General features: G+C 35.8%; 2 long non-coding RNA genes across 4 annotated transcripts; both read left to right on the top strand.

Annotated features, from left to right (window-relative positions):
• Positions 1-2,806: 2,806 nt before the first annotated feature.
• LOC111897289 (uncharacterized) lies at positions 2,807-7,883 on the top strand. 3 transcript variants are annotated; one of them, XR_008224457.1, is made up of 15 exons: positions 2,808-3,050; positions 3,164-3,338; positions 3,859-3,967; positions 4,057-4,138; positions 4,320-4,420; positions 4,515-4,588; positions 4,683-4,835; positions 4,946-5,060; positions 5,147-5,238; positions 5,316-5,550; positions 5,635-5,855; positions 7,119-7,259; positions 7,346-7,568; positions 7,664-7,751; positions 7,827-7,883. It is a non-coding gene; the product is annotated as an uncharacterized LOC111897289 (long non-coding RNA). The 3 variants fall into 3 exon arrangements; XR_008224456.1 differs by having other exon boundaries at positions 2,807-3,050; positions 3,909-3,967; positions 4,057-4,420; XR_008224455.1 differs by having other exon boundaries at positions 2,807-3,050; positions 4,057-4,420.
• A 220-nt stretch (positions 7,884-8,103) lies between these two features.
• Positions 8,104-8,611, top strand: LOC128126457 (uncharacterized). Its single transcript, XR_008224458.1, has 2 exons — positions 8,104-8,316; positions 8,398-8,611. It is a non-coding gene; the product is annotated as an uncharacterized LOC128126457 (long non-coding RNA).
• The last annotated feature ends 15,727 nt before the right edge of the window (positions 8,612-24,338 follow it).

The following is a 24,338-nucleotide window of genomic DNA, read 5'->3' as shown; positions in this document are numbered from 1 at the left end:
TTTGACTTGAGATTTCGGTCAAAACATGGCTATTTCGGTCAAGAAATGTTGTTTTTGGTCAAATCAAACTGATTTCGGTAGGGTACGGGTCAACCCGAAAAACCGATGATTCAAATTTCAAAACCCTTCGACAGAATTGTCGAAAAACACCGTCAAGCTTCGCCGAAAACCTTTGAAAACCTACAAAATCTTCCAATAAAAAGCATAAAACTCGAACCACATTACTCGACAACAAACTCGAAGAATCAAAGAAAATAGATGATTTTACACCGAACAGTGAATAGTGAATAGAGAGAAAAAAGAAATGTTTTCGCTTAGGTTTTTTAGAGGAAAACATGATTTCGGTGGAGGTGAATGAAATGAAGAATTAAAATCCTTTTAAACCGCCAAAATGGGTTCTCGGCCTTTTGGGCCGCCGAATTTGGTGGACCCCAATCCATTTAACGATTCAAAAAATTTTAATTCGTTTCTTAGATTAAAATTGGAAATAAAATAAAATTTTAAATTTTAAATTTTAAAATGAATGCAAATAAAATGCCAATTTAAGGTCAAAATAAAAATAAAATAAAATAAAACTAAAGATCTTAGAAACAAAAGTAAAATAAAATAAAACAAACACACTTTAATAATTAAATTTTTAGTAATTAAATTTAAAACATTTTGGGATCAAAAGTTGTCAAGCAATTTGAATATGTTTATCAGCACACACCTGCATGGATAATTTTGGTCAATCACCAATATTGTGGTCCACTTAAACACAAAGGATATCTGCAATTGATTGTCTCACCCTTTACATGGCTGAAATAACACTATATATACCTAGACCTATTACAAAGGCCAAGCCCAATACCCAAAACTGAAATCACTTAATCCCACCGAAATCACATGGTGTTTTCGGTATAAAGACATTTGAGATCATGGAGATTTCGGTCCTAAACCGAAAACTATAAAAGAATTGAAAAACAAAGTATAAACCACAAATTTATGTCCAAACAATCTCCCATTGGTTTATAGCTTTCTTTTCTTTTCAAACTTCCTTGATCTTGACTTTCAACTCTTTCTAGATCTTGACTTTCAACTCTTTTTTGATCTCTTCACGACTTGACTAGAAGATGCACATATGAATCTTCTACACGAGTAACCCCATCTTTAGTAGTTGGACTTCTTTTGAAATTTGACTTTGAACGCACACTGGGTATAGTGGTTTCTTGTATAGGTTCTTGAAAATCAACACTTTCAGCTTTGAGAAACTTCAAAGATAATTACAGAGAAACTGATTCTTCTGGATCACATCAACAGGTTCATAGATAGCAACAAATTGATCGAGGAGGCTTCAATGCAATTCGTCACATAACTTCAAGTACAGCTTCACCTTGCTTCTGGCATTGAAAGATTTGGTGTTGCAGGATAATCTTCACTTCTAGTTCCTTTGAATGAATGTTCTTTAACGATTACAGATGCGACTTGAAAAGTAACCCTGACTAAAAAGTCCTTATGGATCACAGAGTCATAAAGACCCTTTTCACCATAATTGTTCAAGGACCCAACCTTGGCTCAAATGGAGATTACTCACAGTATCTGTGTCAACACGTAGGAACACACAACGATTTGTTGAGTATCGGAGAACTACTCATGGCTATTTTGATGTTAGCCCGTGCATATCCTTGATCAAAGATCTCAACACTGTTTTTCAAGTCAACATGTTAACTTGGCTCTTGGCGAGACGTTCAACGATAATCATTCCTTGTAAGGTGCATTGCCCTGGTGCATAAACCGTTAATTTATTTATTTGTGAAGAATGTATCCGAGAATACATTTGAATCTCCACAATTTTGCATGACAATGAGATTGACAAGACCCTGGGCGGGATGTTCAGCGATATCTATTTCCCGGTTAGGTGAATCGGCCTGGTGCCATGACAATTCTTAGGTAAAGATAACTGACAAGACCAATATTGACACTTTGTACAGTTTCAGGATTTCAATTCCTTAAATACGAAAATTCTTTAAAAGAAACTGCCTAACTGACAATTTGTACAGTTTCAAGCTTTCAATTCCTTGTGAAAGTAGAGTGAAGTCTAATGATCGTTAATTCCTTTCCACTTTTCTTCTCCTTGATCAAAAAGTTCCGATACAATCTCCTTGAGTCTCTTCTTCCTTTGAATTCACGTTTCAAGACAAAAGAAATTTTGAGATAAAAATTAAAAATAAACATAAACTTAGCACACAATATAACATCTAAAAATAAAAATAAAATTAAAATACGCTTAAGAACAATATTTTTGGATTTTTTAAATTTTTCTGAAAAAGAAATAAAACATAAATAAAAAAATATTTTTATTTTTCGATTTTTTTATTTTTATGAATTTTTTGTTTTGTTTTTTAGTTCTCCCCCTTAAATTTGTGCATAGAGGAAAATATGAACAAACTAAAAAAAAACAAAAATAAAATACAAAATGTACAAAGTAGAAACTTTTGGGATTAAAAGTTGTCAAGCAATTCAATATCTTTTATCAGCACACATGTGCATGAGTCACTACTAGAAAAATAGCCTTTTACGACGCGCAAACCACAACACTTATTGATTTACGTTACGTAAAAGAGAGTGACATTAAAAAAGTGTCATCTCTTCAAAAAGTTTAATGATTTAGGTCGCGCATTACTGCGCGCCCTTAAATTAGTGTCTAATCTAAAAAAAACACGGAGGGCACCTATTATAAAATAGGTGTCGTCTATGGATGTCGCTTTATAAATTTTAATGGAACGCGCGTTCCATCCCTTAATAACCAGGGGGAAAGTAAAATCCTAAAAAATTAAAAACACCGCCTTCCTTTTTTCTCCTTTCCCTCTTGCCCTAATTATCAATGCTCAAATGAAAAGGAACGACTACGATGCAAAGTTGAAATTGGTCGGAGAATACAGTCTACGATGCAAAGTTGAAAAGGAACGACTTAGCAAAATCCGTAATGATGTGAGAATGCTTCTAACTCTTGAGGACAAAGATCCATGAAGAATATTCGAAGGCGGAGCTCTCATGAGGAGGATGAACAGGTATGGTTTTTTGGATGAACGTTCTTGCCCTCACTGTTGAAAACTTCATTGAACGTCGTCTTCCAACCCTCGTCTTCATTGAACAAATTATTTATCTTATCAAAAAATCACAGGGGCCATTATCTAGGGCTTTTTTCAAGGAGTGCTCTCTGCAACGTTCTCTACCTCAACTCTCCTCACTTGCGAGCGACCTCAGCTCACCTCTTTCCACCGGAGACCTTAGGCTCACCTCACCTCACCCGAGATTGGAACGACTGCTCAAGTTTCCAAGCCCTAGGGCTGATTAAGGTATGTTTATCATGATCTCGAGACATCTGAACAACACCACTACAACTCATTCACAGTCATCGACTTACTCTTCTAACCAATGTTCTCCGTATCGCTTACTTCTTGCCTTCCCATGGTTCGCTAATCAGATCCAATTTGCCAAACATGACTCCATGTGAGTTCGTCCCTTTGTGTTGTATCTGAAGAAATTAAAAAAGTTTATGATCAATGTTCATGAGAATTACTTGATTTACCTGATTGAAATCACTCTCCATAGACAAATGATTTGAGCACAAAAAAAAGTGAATTTGGAAATTTTTGCTTCAACAACCAATTGATGAGCATTTCGATTCTTCTGTGTAGAATCAGATCTGAGGCAGCTTTTCATTTCAGGTGTATCGCGTTTTTAGTCTTTATTAGGTCAAATGGTTCACATTTTGGTTTGATTAGCAAAGTAGGATCTTTAGTACACAAAATGGCGAACCAACTATGAACAATTCATATAATCTTTTTGACGTAAATAATTCACGTTGTTTTTTAGGGATCTTTGAGGGTGCTTACTGATATCTTGTATCCTATGTTAAAAAAAAGATGGAATTGGACATGCCTCTTGATTACGCATCATTCCAACTCTCACCAAAACATTCAAGGTAACTTCAATTTTTAATACTTAATAGTACAATTTGTTTTGATGATTTTGTCTAACTGAATTTAATCCTTTTATCCACCTTTTGTGCAGATGTGAATTGATTGTTTCCAGTATTGGAAACATTGAAATGCTTGCATCGGGTTTAGTGAAGCCAGTTTTGACACATTTGAAGGTTGTGGAGGAACAAGTTGGATCCTCATCTCAATTCATTAAGCTTGAAGTAGATAAACGTAAAAATGTGGACTCATAGTGCACAAAGGGAACACTTGAGAGATAGTGTCCTTATACAAAATTTAAAGCTTATACGTTTGAAATTTGGATATAATCATATAATTGATAGCTTTTGTCATTAGGTTTGTTCGTTTTGTAAGTACACCTGAAATTGTTGAACTAGTGATCACCTTTGATGCTGAGATGTCTCAACTAGAAGCAGCTCGTAAAATATATTTCACAGGTATGTGGTTTTAATTTTTAAACTATGTATAATTGTTCATATACAAATATAATTAAGGGTGTTCATTTAACTAAAGGTTTCATCTTAATTTCAGGGATCATCTGATCAGCTATCAAGTAACATAGGTGATGGTAGATTAAGCACAACAACTAGGGTTGATGCAACAAAGTATAGTTAAATTTTATTGAATGTGCTATCTTTTTTTGGTTTTGTTGCAGTCTGTGTTGACTGTTGAGTTGACTATTCGTTTCCTTTTTTATAGGAAGGAGCTTTTGAGGGCAATTGATGTAAGGCTGACAGTTGTGAAGCAGGATTTGAATATAGCTTGTGCTCGTGCCACTGCTGCTGGTTTTAACCATGACCCAGTAGCTAACCTCTAGTTGTTTGTAGAGAGATTTGGTGCCACTCGCCTAAAGTAAGAAATCTTTTCTTCCATTTTTTATCTTGTTTATTGTGTCATTTTTTATCTTTAATTGTATCTATCTTCCACTTTCTAATAACAGTACTCATTCTATTCTTCTGCAGGATCTTCGCAAAGAAGGTGGTGTTCTTTGATTGGTTCAAGATGAAAGTTCCTCAATGCAAAGACTCTCATCTTATGGTGGTGCTTTCTAGGCTAAAATCAAAGATTTTATCTATTGTAAGTTCTGATTGTAAACTGCGATCTTATGTTAACTTTATTAAAGGATTTTTTTTCATTAGTAGCTTTAAATCCTCTTTCTTCAGATGCTACAACTTTGTGAAGTCGAAATCATCTCTTTTTTTTGGCTGCAAGCACAACTGAAGGCTTAGCTTTAGCTAAGTCTACTATATCTGAGGTTTGAAAATGAGGTTTATTTAAGACATTATGATAATAATAGTCAAATTAGTTTGCATGATGTTTATATTCGTGCAGGAATTAGGTATTAACAAGATACTAATTGTTGATTGGGATGTTTTCTCCTTGTGGTGATGATGGATCATATGACATGAAGGGTGAGGGAGAAGGTGAAGGGTACAATATAAATGTTCCATGGGAGATGGAAAATCTGGTGATGCAGTTTATATTGCAGCATGGGACCATATACCGATCCCTGTTGCAAGAGAATTTAAACCTGATATAATTCTAGTTTCAGCAGGATTTGATGCAGGTCAGTTCTACTTCTACTAACTCTCGGTGTTCATAAAGTTACGTTTTTTGGACTATAATTTTTCATTTTTGTATTTTTAAACAGCTATTGGTGATCCTCTTGGAGGCTGTTGTATTACACCGATCCCTATTGTATTTTTAAACAGCTATGGGAGGTTCCAGAAGAGGAATTCAATGATGTGATAGATACTAATCTGAAAGGAGTAGAAAATAGGTTACGTCACTTCATTCCTCTTATGATTGAGAAAAAAACAAGGGATTCTTGTTAATATGTCGTCTGGGTGGGGAAGATCTGCTGCAGCACAGGTAAAAATTGAAACCAATAAAACATTTTTTTTCATATTAAGTCTTTCTGTCTGGATAAAGTGTTGTATACACAAAGTCTTTCTTTACTAGACTAAATAAACCATATTAATCATACTAATAAACTATATGAATCATACTAAATGACCATTTTATCCATATGAATCATACTAAATGTCAACTTTATAAATTAATATAGATAAGCATAGCTGTTTTACTTTTATTAAAGATCATATTATTAATTTTTTTAACTTTGGTTTAAGATCCTTCTAATTTAGCTCTTCTCTCTATCCAGTTTTTGTTTTTTCTCTTCAATTTTCTTTATGTTTTTTTATGAGATCATCTCCAATGATAGTTTTTTAAAGCTTTTTACTATTTGAAAAAGCTTACCATTGGAAAAGAAGACTAAACACTTATTTTCCTTAACCTTTTATTTGTCTTTTAGGCTCTATCACATTTGATATTTACATTTGCTAGCTCTTTATTTATACACCAACTATATTTAGATATTAGATTTATTTTAGGCTTTGTATTTAGTTAATTAATTTATTTAATAAACAAAATAAAAATTATGCAGTTACATAATCTTTTATCGTTTTTTCATTATAATGTTGAATAATGTTTTTTTAAAAATTTTAATAATAATTTCATGCAAGGGTTTTTTTTCTCCAAAAATACTACATATGTTGGTAAAATTATAAATTGTACGAGTGGATTTAATAGAATATTTAAGATAGATAAAAAGATAATTTGATTAACTTTTGAGAAAAGCTTTTTAAAAGGTTCACCATTGAAAAGGTTGTTTGATAAAAGTTTTTTGCCAAATAGAAATATAAAAATTAATAATATGACAAAAGTCAAAAAACTTTTGTTTAATCGCTGAGATGGCATTATATTTCTAAGATGTTAATAGGCTTATATGCTTTCATAAATTCCAAATTCCAAAATATCAAAACTTTTAGATATGTCTGTAGCATGCAAGACTCTGATTTTTATCATTCTATTCTGTTGAGTCACATTGACTTGTTAACTTAAATCAAATGGACTAATATAAGTCCATTTGTTAACTTTTAGATAAGTTAGACAAAAATATTGATCAAACTATAGCCCCCCTACCTCCACCTGATTGAGCTTTTAGGGAAAAATGAAAAACAAATTTGTTATGTATTATTGATTGAGATTATGTATATGACTGATTAACTGGTTTGCGTTTCTTGTTTTGTATTAATAATTAATTTAATGAAAGGGATCTATTATGTGGGACAGGGATAGGGACAGTGGAGGTGGTCAAGTGAGATCCCGTTGCTTTTATTTGGGTCTAGTGTTTATATTTGGGACTGGATAATAAGTAGGAAAGTGGCTGTTTATACCGTATATCTTCAACCCATCTGGCTTCGAATGGCAGAAGTATGCTTCCAATTATTTTATTGTCTTTTTCCAAATTCATGAATTTATATTATAAGATTTTGATGATTGGGATGTGATGTGGATAGAGCTGTGGAAGATTTTGATGATTGGACTAAGTGGCTTATGTATAAAGGTGGAGTTGGAGTGAAAGGAGACAATAGTTGGGAATCTTGGCGGGATGAAGAACAGGCACATATCCAGAAAATTAGAGGGCGTGTACTTGAAACTATATTGTGCTTGAGGTTCTTCATATTTCAATACGAGATAGTCTATAAGCTCCAGCTCACTGGAAATCATACATCATTATTGGTACTTACAATTTTTATTTATTTCACTTTTTTTTTTCTATGTGAAAATATACTGACAAAAAATACATTACATGACATGATATGTTGGTTGAGTAGCTTTACGGGTTCTCATGGGTGGTGTTAGATGAAATTGTGATGATATACTCTCTAGTTCATAGGATCAAGGATTGTCTATTAGCCTAAGGTATTATCTGCAACGAACATTGATTCTTCTAATAATTAGATTTGTATATTCGTTTTTTGACTTTTATTTGATTAGGTCACAAGAATTATCGGAGCAGGGGTTCATTGGTCTTAAAGAATTATGAAAGGCAAGATGCAACTCTACTTAGTTGGAATTTGATGTTTATCATATATGTGTATATCTTTTTAGTTTGTATAGCATTACATTGCAGAAAATTTCCCTTAATAGCAATGTAGCAAGCTTGCTGTTAACATCTCGTGTCAGAAATACAAACATAGATCGAAAACCATTTTCTTTCACTGTTGCATATAAAACCTATTTTTCAGTTTCAGATATCAGGTATTAAGTTTTTTTGTTCTTTTCCATGTATATATTACATATAATCATGTTAGAATTTGGTTTATATTAGCTCCTATCAAATGGACTTAATATCATGTTTTTTATTATTGCATCATCTTAGTTGTTCCCAATAGAATGGTGTAGCCGTGTTTTCAAAAAAGATTTCATTCTCTTGTTTCAGTGAAATCTATGTAGAAGGATTGAAGACGCTGAAATTAAGCACAAGGTACAACCAAAATTCAAGATTCTTATTTCAGATCAGATCACAAATTCACAATATATTTATGTGTCTTTGTTATACATATAGATAAGGAAGGTAGATCCGACTTGGGACATGGAGGCTGATGAAGGAGACAATTACACACATATTCTAGTAAGAAACAGAGTTGGATGATTATTTGATAGTTTTATAGGAATGTATAACCCATGTTAGCAATGTATTATTTTTGTATAACATTTGAATGATTATTTGTATGACATATTATAATTTGTGCAATTTATTTTATTTTTTGTGTAAGAAATTTTATTTTATATTATGCAATGGATTGTATTTTTTGTATATGGTATTTTATTTCTATTATGATACATTAAATGAAAATTTAATTTAAAATCTATAAATAATATTTTTTTTAAACATTCAAAATTATGATCCGCAAAAATGTGTGTCATCTTCATTTATGACATGGCCTTTCTTGACAGGGGCTTTCTTGATACGCATTGTGTGTCATTAACACACGCGTCGTAAGGTTATGACACGCGAATGCATGTCGTCTTACTTTATGACAGGGCCTTCCTTGATACGCATTGCGTGTCGTAAACGTGCATCGTAATTGCGCGTCGTAAATGAGCGTCGTCTATAGACGACACGCAAAAGCGCGTCGTCTCTCTTTATGACAGGGCCTTCCTTGATGCGCATTTGCTCGTCGTCTAAGCCTTTTACGACGACCAAGGATATTGTTGTCCACTTAAATTTAGCAGCGAGATCTACAGTCAACCTTTAGTTATAGATCAATTCATTTTAAGCGCACTAGAACGTGTTCCCCACTTCATGGCATACCCTAGTAATCAAGGAATTTCCAAAGAACTCTTTACTTTAGGTGAGTGTTCAATTATTTAAGAGAGAAGATAAATAGAAAAATAGGTACATTTGTTTTGTCCCATGTCGGATTTATTCCAATCACACAGAGGGGACAACATATGATTACATAGATAGAAGGATAAAGAGATAGAAAGGTGCATATGTTGTGTCCCAGGTCGGATCTCTTCCAATCACGCAAAAGGGACAACATATGACTGGCATAGATAGATAGAGAGATAATGCAGAGAAATAAAGATGCATATGTTGTGTCCCAGGTCGGATCTTCCAATCACGCAAAGGGGACAACATATGGCTGACATAGAGGATAAGAAAGAAAAACAATTTCACACAGACCTACTTTATCAAAACCCCCCAGTCACCCTATCAGCACCAGAATTAAGGACATAAGTATGTACGTCGAAGAATTGTTGAGCCACAGTTCTAGATGATAAGTAGCTTTAATGTATCTCGCAGGGTCCCTTGTTTATCTTACTTCTTAATCTATCCATGCATCATATGTTCAGTCCAAATGTAACTATCTAAGTCCAGATGAGTTAACACTGTCATGTGCTTTCATTGTCAACAGTGTCTAGTCCTTTCATTTTGAATCCTTCGTGCCTACCAACACATTGAACATAGAGACTAAACAATTTAGCTCGGTGCATTACACGTATTTCATATTGCTCTTTAACACTAAACTTCATATCACTTCCCAAGAGCACTTACGAAAGAAGACATATTTTTTATTTTAATTTTATAATATATATATATATATATATATATATATATATATATATATATATATATTGTACTTTTGATTTCTCCCCCTTGATTTGTGCATGGGGAAGAAAGGAAATAAAATAAATGCGCAAATTTAAACAAACAAAAATAAAAGGCTAGTATTTGAAATGAATTATTTTAAGAAAAAATTCAGGAGTATCGAGAAAATTCAAACCGTAATTCAGCAATTGAAGTTGTATCCAGATGACCTGAGAACAAGTAGATGCAGCAGCGTATTTAGCCTCAACTGTGTTTTAATTCCGAAACAAAGTTTATAAATTCAAGATTCAACACGCCGCTAAATATGATCCCTATTTGTGATCCTTTCTTTCTTCCTTCCTGCAAAGGACACATATCCTCACTTAAAGTTTTGAATGTTGTGCAGTTGAGAGATGTCTCCTATAATGTGTCCGGAACAGCCACTATCAACCTACTGAAGTCTGATGATATTCCTCCATAGCTGCTTTAGCACAGAGTGCACGATTAGTTGGTCTTTGGAACCCAATCCATTTTGAAGATGGGTCTACCATTACTATCTACACAAGATACTCTTTCCCATGACATATCCTGTTTATCAGACACAGAAGATGAAGAAATGTTAGAATTATTAGATGATTTAGAAGTGTGAACTTTTGGTACCCATATGTAGTCCGGTTTAACCCATTTCTTCTTTGATCGGATGAATACCTCAGCACTCGTTTTAGAACTTGAAACCGATCGCCGAGATGACTTCGACCTAACTACTCTTTGTTTAACTGAACCATCTCTTGTGTAACACCCGTAGATCAGGGCTAGTCAATTTAGAGACGATAAGCATCAAAAATGACTTTTTTATGGAAGATTATTTAGAAGGATTAATCTTAACCAAGTTGTAGTATATGTCACAAGGTTTCCGTGCATATAAAGAACGCCAAAATCCGAGTTATAACGAAGAAGTTATGACCTGTCGAAGTTTCGCGACAGAACCGGCACGACCCAGCGCGATGTAAATAGTGAACTTAAGGTAGATAGATATTTATCCTTAGTGATCTAAACAAGAGTTGAAGATTTATTCTATAGTAGTCCATCGATAAAAAGACAGACGAAAACGGAGTTCAGATGAAGGAGTTATGAATTTCGAATGGAGTTTTCCTGTCCTGACCTACTAAAGATAATATATAGCTAATATACTTATAATATATTAAAAATAAAGTCAAAACTAGCCAATGGAGTCTAAACTAGAGTTGTAGATCATAATCTCACCTTCGCGTCGATATAAAGAACGTCGAAAACGGAGTTCGTATGCGAAAGTTATGAATTTCTGAAGTTCGGGGCGCGAAACCCCAAAACTGTCAGAGCCCACGACGTGGAACAAGGTTGCCACGACGTGGCAAGTGTCCTGACACCTCCAGGAGGCCCCCAGATGCAACTTGGGATGACGCATGCAGTGACGACCAAGCCCACGACGTGGAACAAGGTTGCCACGACGTGGCAAGGGCCAAATTTGCCCTATAAATAGATTTGAAGGGCCAGCCGTTTAGGGTTGCCAATTTCTTCTCTTCCCTCTCCCGTTTTGCATCGTTTTGCGTGCCAGAAATACCCCGAAGCCCCGGTATTATTCTCTAGCCCCGAGGCAAGTCCCGAGATCCCGAAGATCCCGAGAAGTGCGGTTCCCGAGCCGAAGCTCTGCCCGTGAGAAGTTCGATTTTTGTGGAGATCTTCCAGATCTGCTGTGGATTACTACTTCTGCAAGTTGTAGTGCTGTCCGATCATCTTCTGATCAAGTGAGTGTGTGGTTACTTTCTTCTAACGCATAAATACGAAGTATTTTATACGAAATACATGTTATGTGTATATTTTGTTGTTATATGTGTGAATGTATATTCACTTTCTTCTACCGCATAGATATGAAGTATTTGCTATGAAGTATGTGCTAGGTGTTTATACATTGTTTGTTTACTTGAGATAAATGTTGAAATAATGTGTTATACATGTTTTAAAAGATTTAAACTTTATATGTGTTTGCATCTACAAATATGTTGGGTAGAACATGGGTAGATGAAATAGTTGATGTGAGACGAAATAATAGGTGTTTTGAACTCAATGTGTTCATTAGGTATTTTGAACTATATGTGTTCACTTGGTGTCCTTGAACTCAATGTGTTCATTAGGTATTTTGAACTATATGTGTTCATTAAGTATTTTAGAACTCAGTGTGTTCATTAGGTATTTTTGAACTCTACGTGTTCACTTGGTGTTTGAACTCAATGTGTTCATTAGTTATTTCCAAACTCTATGTGTTCACTTGGTATTTTTGGACTCAATGTGTTCATTAAGTATTTTTGAACTAGATGTGTTCACTTGGTGTTGTTGAACTGAGTGTGTTCACTAAGTGTTTTAGAACTAAGTATTCACCAGATGTTTTGAATTAATGGTTCACTAGGAGTGTTAGAACTAGGTGTTTGTTAAGTATGTTGAACTAAGTGTTTACCAATCGTAATTTGTGGACCTTGGCAGTGGTGGACTTTGTGTCAATTCCTTAGGTCAATCCTTAGGAATAAATGGTTAAAGGATAGTTGATTCTTAGGATAAATCCTTAAGAAATAAAGGAGATAATGGGAATGAGTATTTGGGTTGATTGTTTGATAATTCAATGTAATAAATGTATTATTGTGGGTTGAAAACCCTACATGCTCACCAGGCTCCCAACCCTGACCCACTCAGTTTTCTTTGCATTACAGGTAATGGCACAAGAGTATAAATTGGTGGACTTGATGAGAGATTTTGGATTATAGATCAGTAGTTACAAATAACTGTTGTAAGGTCTATTTTATACTGTTTATGCTTTTGGTCTGTATCGGAACATGACATCCCGAGGTTTTATTATTTAATGAAAACACATTCTCTTTGAGGAACGTTTTGATAAATTTTATCATATTTTGTTTGGGAACAAATTCCGCAACCGTTTTCTTTAAACGATTACTCTGATTTTAAAATAAAGCATAAACAAACCGGTCTTTTCTGGCCGAGAAATTAGGGATGTCACATCTTGAATTTGGCATCTTGTCCGACATTCCATTCTTGTCCTTGGGAGTTTGATTCTTGGCATTTTTAGTATTCCAGTCACCATTGCCTGAATGTGACCTCGAAGGATTTTTTTGGAGGATCTCTCTCTTGGCACGTTCTGCCAACCTTGTTTGTAGTAAGGAACATATGAATGATGTGGGCAACTTCTAACAATGTTCCTAGGAGTCCCACAGTGAAAAAAATTATGTCTTTTCATATAAATAAGATTGTGACTTGGTCCTTGTCCAAACGAAGTTTGTTTTGAAGAACATCCACAAGCATAAACATATGAACATTTATCAGACTGTTTAACAGATATTTGTGGCTTGAATTTTCCAGCAGTGGGAGTATCATCATCACAAGTTCTTGAATCATTCTCAGCAGAACTAGAATTGTTTTTGTTCTGCTCATGCCCATCTTGTATTGTTACGTTCTCTACACATGAAGTAGAAGCATTAGAATCGTTCACCTCATCAATATTAATGGGGCCAGATTGTTCGGTTTGAATTGAATTTGATATCGGGGGTTGGCCATATTGTGCAGGTGTCTTTATCATGTTGGTTTCAAGAGGCGAAGTATAGTTATTATTAAATAGAGGGGGAACGCTATGATATCCTAGACCCTCACCCTGTTTCTCTTTTCACTTTAATTGTTTCTCAATCATAGTCTCAACTTTTTACTTGACACATCAAATTTCTTAAAATTAAAATCTACATTTTCAAACTTTATTTTTCTTGAGCATAATCATAGTGCATTTAATGATGTATTCTTCCTTAATTCTTTTAGGATCTTTAGTTTGGTCCTCCACTTTTACTTTTAAAGGTTTTTGGGCATTTCTGAGAGTATATCCTTCATATTTAAGGTCCTCAATTTCCCTAATTAATAAATCATGTTGATCATGATAATGTTTAATTTTAGCTTCACATTACTGAGAGCATGAAGCTTATTAACCTCCTTGGTACTGTTGTAAGAATTCATTATTTACCAAAAATAAATGCTTCTCTGACCAAAAACACTAAAGGATTGTTGAATTAATGCTAACCGAGAACCTTGAAAACCGAGAACCTAACCGAATACAAGGCTTCTCAAAACCGAGAACGAGGCTTCTGAACCGAGAACAAGGCTTCAAAACCGAATACGAGGCTTTGGGACCGAAATCTCAATAACCGAGAAGCTAGATCGAAAATTCGAACCCAATTATGTAGACCGAAGACTCTAACCGATATCTCAAAACCGAAAACCGAAGTTAACCTAAACGAGAATGTGAGGGGCTGAAGTGCAGACCAAATACGTGGACCGAGAAGCAAACCAAAAATGAAGATGTACCGAGGACTTGAATACCGAGAACCCTGATCAAGAATGCGAAGACAAGACCGAGAACACTGAAGCCGAGACCGAGAACACAAAAAATGCGAGGCTGAGAACCTTAACCGAGAACGCGTGGCCGAGAACCTTGACCGAACCGAGAACTAGCAACTACCACCGAGAACAGTGAGGAAGAGACCGAGAGCACAACTGACCTAAACGAGAACGAAGCTAGCCATCGGAGAATCTTGAAGCCCTCACCGAAGACGAGATCTGCCGCTAAGAACTCCGAGGGTTGTGACCGAAGGCCTCAAAAAAATGTCAAAAACAAGAAAATTTTCAAGTTTTCAAAGCCAAACTCGATCAAAACTCTAAAATAATGAAGCACACAAAGAACAAACATCCAAAATTTCGTCAAAAATAAATAAAAATGCCAGAAACTCCTAGAAAAACTCCAACAAACGGATAAAATCTTGCCAATTCGATTGATACTAATCCTTAGCTCTGATACCAATTATAAAACCCAATCTTGTGATGTATCAATCGATTTCACTATGATGGTGCGGAATCCCAATCTAGTGAATGATGCAAGATGTAATATGGAATAAGAACACAATGATTAATCTTCAATGCACACTATTATTGATGAATATTCGGGTACATAAGATTCACAACTACACTCTTGGTTCTCTCTTTCTCTCTTAGTTCTCGAAATTACAATTGATTGTCTCACCCTTTACATAGCTGAAATAACACTATATATACCTAGACCTATTCCAAAGGCCAAGCCCAAAACTCAAAACCGAAATCACTTAATCCCACTGAAATCACATGGTGATTTCGGTCTAAACGCATCCAAGATTATGGAGATTTCGGTCCTAAACCAAAAACTATAAAAGCATTGAAAAGAAAAGTATAAACCACAAATTTATGTCCTAACATTAACTTTGCGATTTGTTTATATCTGGGTAGCTATCTTTTTTTTACACATCTAGGTAACGAACTTTTTCGAAGTGTTCACATATTACCATTATGACCGGTTGTAGCAGGTTACATCCGGTCATAATGGTCATATGTGAACACTTCCAAAAAACTCATTACCTAGATGTGTATAAAAAAATAGTTACCCAGATGTGAACAAAAACAAAAGGTAAGAGTAAATTACACAAATGGTCCCTGTGGTTTGGGGTAAATAACGTGTTTGTTCCATAACTTATTTTTTTAACTCGGATGGCTCTACTGTTTATTTTTGTTATGCGTTTGGTCGTTGTCTTATCTAAAAAAACTATTATGCCCTTATTAATTTATTTTTTAATTAATTTTCTTATTTATGTATTAAATTTTTTAACATTAAAAAAAATTAATAGACCCTACATATTTGTATCTCCTCACCCTAAACCTAAAACCACATTTGAGAAATTTAATCTGGGACCCGCCAGTCACCATCCTATCTCTCATCATCCCCAACTTCTATTTTCTTTCCATCTCTAGTGACATCGACGTCTTAACTATCCTTTTTTCTGGTCTTTCAACTCCGACAAACCAACACCACAACCCAATGTCTATTCATAAAATATTCCACAACCACAACCTAATGCATCACAATCCTTGTAGGAAAAGAAAACTGATACCAAAAAGAAAAATTGGATAACCAAATCAATTGAAAACAATAACTTGAAATGCAAATCAAAACCTGAAACTTTATTAACAACATTCTAAGTTTTAGCTCATCAACCAATGTGTGTGTATGTGTTTTCAATTATTGGTCTCCATTTCTGATACTTTTAGTCTCTAGTAAATTTAGGTTTTTATATTTAATATCTTCAACAATAAAATTCTATATAACGACGATGTGTTTTTTTCCATGTCAAATCCAGATTTTTTTACCAAAGTAGTTTATTTTAAAAAGATATTTACCAAATTGGTATGGTTTTAAAAAATATTTACTATTTAGTTTAAATTTTATACCAAATCAAATTTAGAAGGCAAAATAAAAAAAAGAAAAAGAAATTGACTTATCAGGGTAATTAACCTTTCGGTTTATTCACATTAGGATAACTATTTTCTGTTGTAAACATCTAGGTAACAATCTTTTTGGAAGTGTTCACATATGACCCGTAACGTCTTAAAAACATGATCCAAAATTTTCATTTTTAATTTATGTAAAATAGTATTCCAATCATTATCCATACATCCCAAATAAAATAGGCGTATCAAAGATCATAAAATCAAAGTGAAATATTATGTGTGGAACCCATGTGGTGTGTCCAATGCAGTCATCCCGAGCTCTTCCCCTTGCTACTGGAAGTACCTAAAACATAAATTGAAAACTGTAAGCACAAAGCTTAATGAGTTCCCCAAACTACCCTATACCATACATAATAAATCACATATTGGGCCCCCGCCCAACATCAGGCATCCCCCGGTATTGATCCCCGCTCGGTTTACAGATCTGTTATTCTCTGGCATCGCTTGTCACTGAGCCTCACCTGCTATACACATACAATCTATAACACATAATCATGCTAACACATATAATGATCATAAACACTAACATATGTTCCAGTTCTCAGGCCTCGCCTAGCATCGAGCCTCGTCCAGTATAAATATCAGCACATAACACATACAAAGGTCGCGCAGACTCCTAACATCCTAGCGTAATCAATAAGGGCCAACATTGGTGCCTTAGACCTACTAAACCCAGTGAGGAAACTCACCTCGAATGTTGAGCTCATTGAAAGAAATCCCTAACTGCTGCCCTGACGACTCCCCAAGCTATCAGTACAAAATAACACCCAATTAACACTCGGGTTCCAATCTATAGCCAATAATCCATATTTAGGGTAAAATGACCATTTTACCCTTGCCCTAGCTTGAACCAAAATTGAGGCACAAATCCATAACCCAAAAAGACCCATAACCAATTGATCGACTAAGGTTCACTTATGGCCTAATTTTCCAAATTGGGCTCAACCCCCATATAGGCCTTACCATAAAGCCCACTAAATTTTCCTTATTCCGAAAGCTTGATTTTAGATGGCTTAAAATGCCCAAAGCAACAAGGTCCAAAGGAGTGGCCCAACCGAGGCCCAAAATAGTGTGAAGCCCAAAATTTCTGAGTACACGGGCAGCAAGACAAGAAAGGAACTCTCCCTTTGACACATACTCAGCTGTTCGCTAAGCGTATTCGCTGCATGGCTTGTACGTTGCGCGTACTGGCTTGTACACCCATCGTACTCCCTTATTAAGTCATTTTGTAAGTCCACGATCTAGGTATCAATCCAAATCACTAGATTGGTGTGGAATCCCAATCAAGTGAATGCCACAAATAGTAAATATGAAAATAACAACACAATGATGAATCTTCAGTGCACACTATATTGATCAATAGTCTAGTACATAAGACTCTCTATAACTCTCAATTCTCTCTGTCTCTCTCAAAATCTCAAAATCAGCAAATCAAAATGACCAACCTTTGACACGGCTGAAACAATACTATATATACCTGTACCTAATTACAAAGGCCCAACCCAAAGCCCAACCGAAATCACTTAATGGTTTCGGTCCAAACACCCTTGAATTCATGGTGTTTTCGGTCCTAGATCGAAAACTCTAAAAGCTACGTAAAGTAAAGTATAAACCACAAATCATGTCCTAACAATCTCCCCCTTGGTTTATAGCTTTCTTTTCTTTTCAATATTTTCTTTGTTCTTGACTTTCAGCTTTTATCTTCGATTCCTTCACGACTCCAAGATGAACATATGAATTTCTACATGAATGAATTCATCTTGACTTGTTGGACTTTCTTTAAGACTTGACTTTGAACACACATAGAGTATAGAGGCTTATTGTATAGGTTCTTGAAAATCAGCACTTTCCGCTTTGAAAAACTTCAAAGATAATTACAGAGAGACCAAGTCTTCTGGATCACTTCAGCAAGTTCATAGATAGCAGCAAATTGATTGAGGAGGCTTCAATGCAATTCGTCACATAACTTCAAATACAGCTTCACCTTGCTATTGGGGTTGAAAGCTTGTGTGTTGAAAAATAATCTTCACTTCTTGTTCCTTCGAATGAATATTCTTCGTCGATCATAGATGCGTCTTGAAAAGTAACCATGACTAAAAAGTCCATGTGGATCACAGAGTCATAAAGACCCTTCTCACCACAGTTGTTCAAGGACCCGACGTTGGCTGAGATGGAGACTACTCGCAGTATCTGTATGAACATAGAGGAACGCACTGCGATTTATTGAGTATCAAAGAACTACTCATGGCTATTTTTTATGTTAGCCCCTTCATATCCCCAATCAAAGATCTTAATACAGTTTTTCAAGTTAACAAGTTAACTTGGCCCTTGGCGAGACGTTTAATGGTTTCTAAATCTCAGCTGAGTGTACCATTCTAGTGCCAGTGAGAGTTAATTAGGAATAACTCACAAAACCATCTTGTGACAAAAGTATCCGAAGACATATTTCCATAGTTTAGCATGACACGAGGTAAGGCCCTTTGGCGGGACATTCAACGATAATCGTGCCTTGCGAGGTGCATCGACCTAGATGCCAATAACTGTTAATTTCTTACCTTCGGAGAATGTATCCAAGAATACATTTGAGTCTCTGTAGTTTTGCATGACAAAAAGAATGTCAAGACCATGTGTGGGATGTTCCACGATATCTATTTTCCAGATGGGTGAATCGCCCTAGTGTCAGGACAGTTCTTAGGTAAAGATAACTGACAAGAACAATTTTGACAATCTATACAGTTTCCAACTTTCAATTCCTTAAATATGACAGTTCTTAGAAAAATACTGCCTAACTGACAGTTTGTACGGTTTCATGCCTTCAATTCCTTGAATACGACAGTTCTTAGAGAGAAACTGCCTAACTGACAATTGTACGGTTTCATGCCTTCAATTCCTTATGAAAGTAGTGTGAAGTGTAATTTCATCAATTCCTTTCAAGATCTCTTATTGCACAGAAAATTCTGACACAGTCTCCTTGAGTCTCTTCTTCTTTTGAATTCTTATTTTTTAAGACAAATGATTTTTTTTAGATAAAAATAAAAATAAAATAAACTTAGCACCTAATAAAAATAACTAAGAAAAAAATAATATTAAAATACGCTCAAAAAGCAATAAAAATATTTTTGGATTTTTGATTTTTCTAAAAAAGAAAAAAACAGAAATAAAATAAACATATTTTTGGAATTTTTGAATTTTGTGAATTTTGTTTGGTTTTAATTCTCCCCATAAATTTGTGCATAAAGGAGAAAGAAAGAAAAAGATATGATTAAATTTAAAAAAAAAAAAAACAAAAATAAAATACAAAATGTACAAAAAAAAATTATGTCAGTCTTCAAAATGAATCATTTTAAGAAAACCTAGGAGTATCAAGAAAATTCAAACCGTAATTCAGCAATTGAAGTTGCATCCAGATGACCTGAGAACAACAAACAGATGCAGTAACGTATTTAGCCTCAGCTGTGTTTCAATTCCGGAACGAAGTTAACATATTCAAAATTCATCACGCCGTTAAATACGGTCCCCATTTGTGTGATCTTTTCTTTCTCCCTTCCCACAAAGGACACATACCCTCAATTAAAGTTCTGAAAATCGTGCAATGGAGAGATGTCTTATGTCATGTGCCTGGAACAGTCACTATCAACATACTGAAGTCAGATGATATTCCTCCATAGCTGCTCCGACATAGAGTGCGGAGTTAATTGGTTTTGGGAACCTAGTCCATTTTGAAACTGGGTTTACCATTACTATCAACACGAGATACTCTCTCCCATGACATATCTTGTTTATCATATAAGAAACATAAATAAGTTACAAGAATTTTGGACGATTTTGAAGTGTGACCTTTGGGAACCCATTGGTAATTAGGTTTAAGCATTTTAATGTTTAACCTAATGGGTGCTTCAACACTTGATTTTGAAATGGAACTACCTTTTGATTTATACTTGAATCACAAGTGTAAGCTAGAGGACAATCCTTGAGATGAATTCAACCTCATCGAATTTGGTTTGGCAGAACCATCTCTCGAATTAGGCTTCTTGTCCAACATGCCCTTTTTGTCCTTGGGAGTCTGAATCTTGGCCTTTTAGAATTCCAATCACCATTGCGTGAATGTGACCTTGAAGGATTTCTTCTAGAAGATCTCCCCCATGACACGTTTTGCCAACCTTATTCATAGTAGGGAACATATGAACGATGTGGGCAACTTCTAGCAATGTGACTGAGAGTCCCACAGTTAAAACAAGTTTGTCTTTTCTAATAAATAAGATTGTGACTTGATCCTTGTCCAAATGAAGTTTGTTTCAAAGAACTTCCACAAGCACAAGCACATGCACATTTATTAGACTGTTTAAGAAAATTTTATGGTTTGAATTTTTCAACAGTGGGATTATTATTATCACAAGTTTTTGAAGCAATTTCAGTAGAACTAGAATTATTTTTGTTTTGAGCGAACCCATCTTGCACTATTACTTTATCTGCACATGAAGTAAAAGCATTAGTATCTTTCACATTAATATTCTTAGTTTGGCCGGATTGTTCAGTCTTAACTGAAACAGTTACAGTAGGCTGGCCATGTTGAATAGATTTTTCTCGTCTCTATGGTTTTAGAAGCCGGAGTAAAGTTATCATTGAAAGGAGGTGGTACACTGTGATACCCCAGACCCTCTTTCTGGTTGCTCTTCCACTTTAACTGTTTTTCAATCATAGACTCAACTACTTCACTTGGCACATCGAATTTCTTAAAACTAAATTTAGCATCCTTAAATTTAGCCTTTAATGCATCAAGTTCAGCACTTAAGTTTGCAATTTTCTCTTTGGTAAAACGATAGTGAACACATTTGGTGCTATATTCTTCTTTAATCCTGCTTAAATCTTTAGTTTGTGCTTCGAGTTTTTCTTTAAGCGGTTTATTTACTTTCTTAATTTCATATATTTCATTTTTAAGGTAAAAAATCTCTCTAACTAATAATTCATTTTCTTCACGGTATTTATTTATTCTTCCTTCACAGGACTGAGAGCATGAGGCTTCACTAACCTCCTTGGTACTGTTGTAAGAACTCATTATTTACCAACAAAAAGAAATCTGATTGTGTAATTTGATTTTCACTGATAACCAAGATAAATTCTCTTTGACCGAAAAACTTGAAAGTCAACCAGTTTGACCAAAATCCCTGAAAATCAACTATTTGACTGAAAAGAGTTGATAGAAAACTATATATCTTGGTTGATAACTCTTCCAAGCTGAGAACCCTATACCTTGTTACCGAGAACGTTATTCATTCGTCGAGAACACTAAAACCTAACCGGAATCAAGGTTTTGATCGGGTTTCCTTTGGTAAATTACCAAAAAAGATCTCTAACGCAATATCTGAAAGGTCAAGCCTTAAAATATGATAATGTTTAAAGCAGACTCAGCGTCCGCACGTAGCTCAGCATCAGCGCCAGCACGTCAGCAGCTCAGTTTGTAATAGTTTAGTCTTTTCAGTACGTTGTAACAAATCTTGTATTTATCCTGTTTCCTTAGTTATCTTGATTTATTAGCCGGCGTATCCCTGAATTGTAGGGATCGTCTAGAATAGCAGTATATATTGTTTTGTATAGGTTTGTGAATGGTCACGCCTTTCACAAACCCTAATCGTCGCTTTGTGCACACGATAATCTCTTTGTGAGATTATCATTCTTAGTGAAAGTTTTCTTCGTGAATCTCTCTTGTTCTTATTTGTAGTCATTGTTTGATATTTCGATTGATCTAAAGGCCTCTTCAATTGGTATCAGAGCAATTGAACGCAACAACCCCTTAAAGGAAGGGCCAAGAAAAGGAAGCTGATTTTGAATCCATAAAAGCTGAGCACAACATCTCCTAGCGGCAACATACTCAGCTTCTGCAGTTGAGATGGCAACTGATGTTTGCTTTTTGCTAGACCAGCTGATGAGACGGTTGCCAAGGAAGTGACATCCACCAGATGTACTCTTTTTGTCTAAATTGCATCCTGCATAATCTGAGTCAGTGTATCCATAAAGTTCAAATGCTAAGTCGCGAGGATACCACAGTGCAAGGTTTTGAGTTCCTTTTAAGTATCAAAAGATACGTTTGACAGCCATGAGGTGAGATTCTTTGGGATTAGCTTGGAATCGAGCATAGAGAATGGTTCCAAACATGATATCAGGACGACTTGCTGTGAGATACAAGAGGGATCCAATCATTCCTCGATACAGAGAGTGATTGATATCAGTTCCAGTTGGATCAGCGTGTAGTTTATCAGTCTTAGATACCGGGGTAGATGCTGGTTTGCAGTCACTGAGAGAATACTTAACAAGCAGGTCAGAGATATATTTACTTTGGCAAATGGAAATACCTGTCTTTTGTTGCTGAACCTCAAGACCTAAAAAAAAGGTCATCTTTCCCATCATGCTCATCTCGAATCTTTTAGACATGATCTCAGCAAACTCCTTGCTCAGTGTCTCATTTGGAGAGCCAAAAATAATGTCATCGAATGTCAGTTCGTATGTATCAAGATGATCCTTTGGATACTGACATTGGAATCTCGGATAGGATGAGAGAATGGATTGTGAATCCATACACTGTGCCCTCTCTCACCGTTGACACTGATGAAGGAGGTGCTGATGGCAATCATATGGATCATGCTGATCAAGAGGTGGACCATCATGACGGTGAACATTTCTCCCCTCAACTTTCTCACCACGTCATCTCAGACACTGGCAAAGTCTCCTCAGCACCACAGGATTTCATGCCTCAGGGGGAGCATCCTTCTCAGAGGGAGCATCCCTCACAAGGGGAGCATCAGTCTCAGGGGGAGCATCTGTCACCAGCGGCTCATCACTTCTCTCCAAGGATGCCTCCTAGCTCTCCAGTTGCCCCAGGTTCCTCAATGGTTCAACTTCCGGCTTCAGCATTTTCAGAACTGATGTCACTGACTCGGGATATCAGTCAGCGTCTGCTTCGAATTGAGGCTGACGTTCAACAAATCAAGGAGGTACTCTTACTTTCTCCTCCCTCTAGTCCCAAATCTGATGATGCTCAAAAAGGGGGAGATACTGATGATGATGCTGACGCTGATGATCATGCTAATGGTGAACCAAATGATCATGCTGATGATGAACCAAGCACTCATGCTGATGGTGAACCAAACACAGAACCTGTCATTCGTGACTCTGATTTTGCAGGGCCTAATAGTGCAGCAGCTACTGAAAAGTATGTGGAAGACAGTGAGCATGATGAAGAGCATGATGAAGCTGATGATGAATGTCAAATTCTTGACATGAACTTTATTGATCCTCTCATTCCAGTTCAGCAAGAAAGCTCAGGTGACCTTGAAGAATCGCATCCTATCTTAGTCAATCCTGTTGCTGATCCAATCATTCCGGTCTAAGGAGAGGATTCAGACGTTGCAAGTGAAGAATCCCATCCGCTGTCTCGAAAGCGAAAGGCAACAGATACTGACTTGGATCAATCTCAAACTGATAATTCTTCCACTGTGAAGAAACCCAAATCCATTGTCAGCATTTCAAACCTGGCCTCTGAATGGAACATGTCCCCTGACCAAGTCAAGCAAATTCTTGATGAAGCCAATCAAGCTCAGCTTCTAAAGAACATTGCTCAAGCTGATGAATCTCTCATTCAGCACAAACTTCAGGCCAAGGGGTCGTTTGAACCTCAAATGCAGAAGTTCCTGGAGTTTCAGTCTAAGGCTCAGTCTTCTCAACCTCCTTCTGGCTCCAGTAAGCCTAAGGCTGATAGTGTTCTTGACCGGATTGATCGAAAGAGATTTGAAGATGTTCTTAATCGTCGAATATGTGGAGACAAGATCATCAAAGTCAAGGCTTCTAAACCTCAAAGCGAGAAAATCCTTACGTTGCTGATCACTCGTCAAGGTTCTCAGCACTCTTATACTGAAGTTGTCAAAAGGGATGAGCTGATTAGATATGGGTATTCGAAATGGATGGAATTGTTCGATCTAGCATCCAAGCAAACCTCAGCTCACTCTTCCGAACTGACT

The sequence above is a fragment of the Lactuca sativa genome, chromosome 5 (assembly GCF_002870075.4).
Source record: "Lactuca sativa cultivar Salinas chromosome 5, Lsat_Salinas_v11, whole genome shotgun sequence".
NCBI classification, from domain to species: Eukaryota; Viridiplantae; Streptophyta; class Magnoliopsida; order Asterales; family Asteraceae; genus Lactuca; species Lactuca sativa.
The sequence above is the reverse complement of the archived record's forward strand: the minus strand, read 5'-3'. Positions and strand labels throughout refer to the sequence as shown.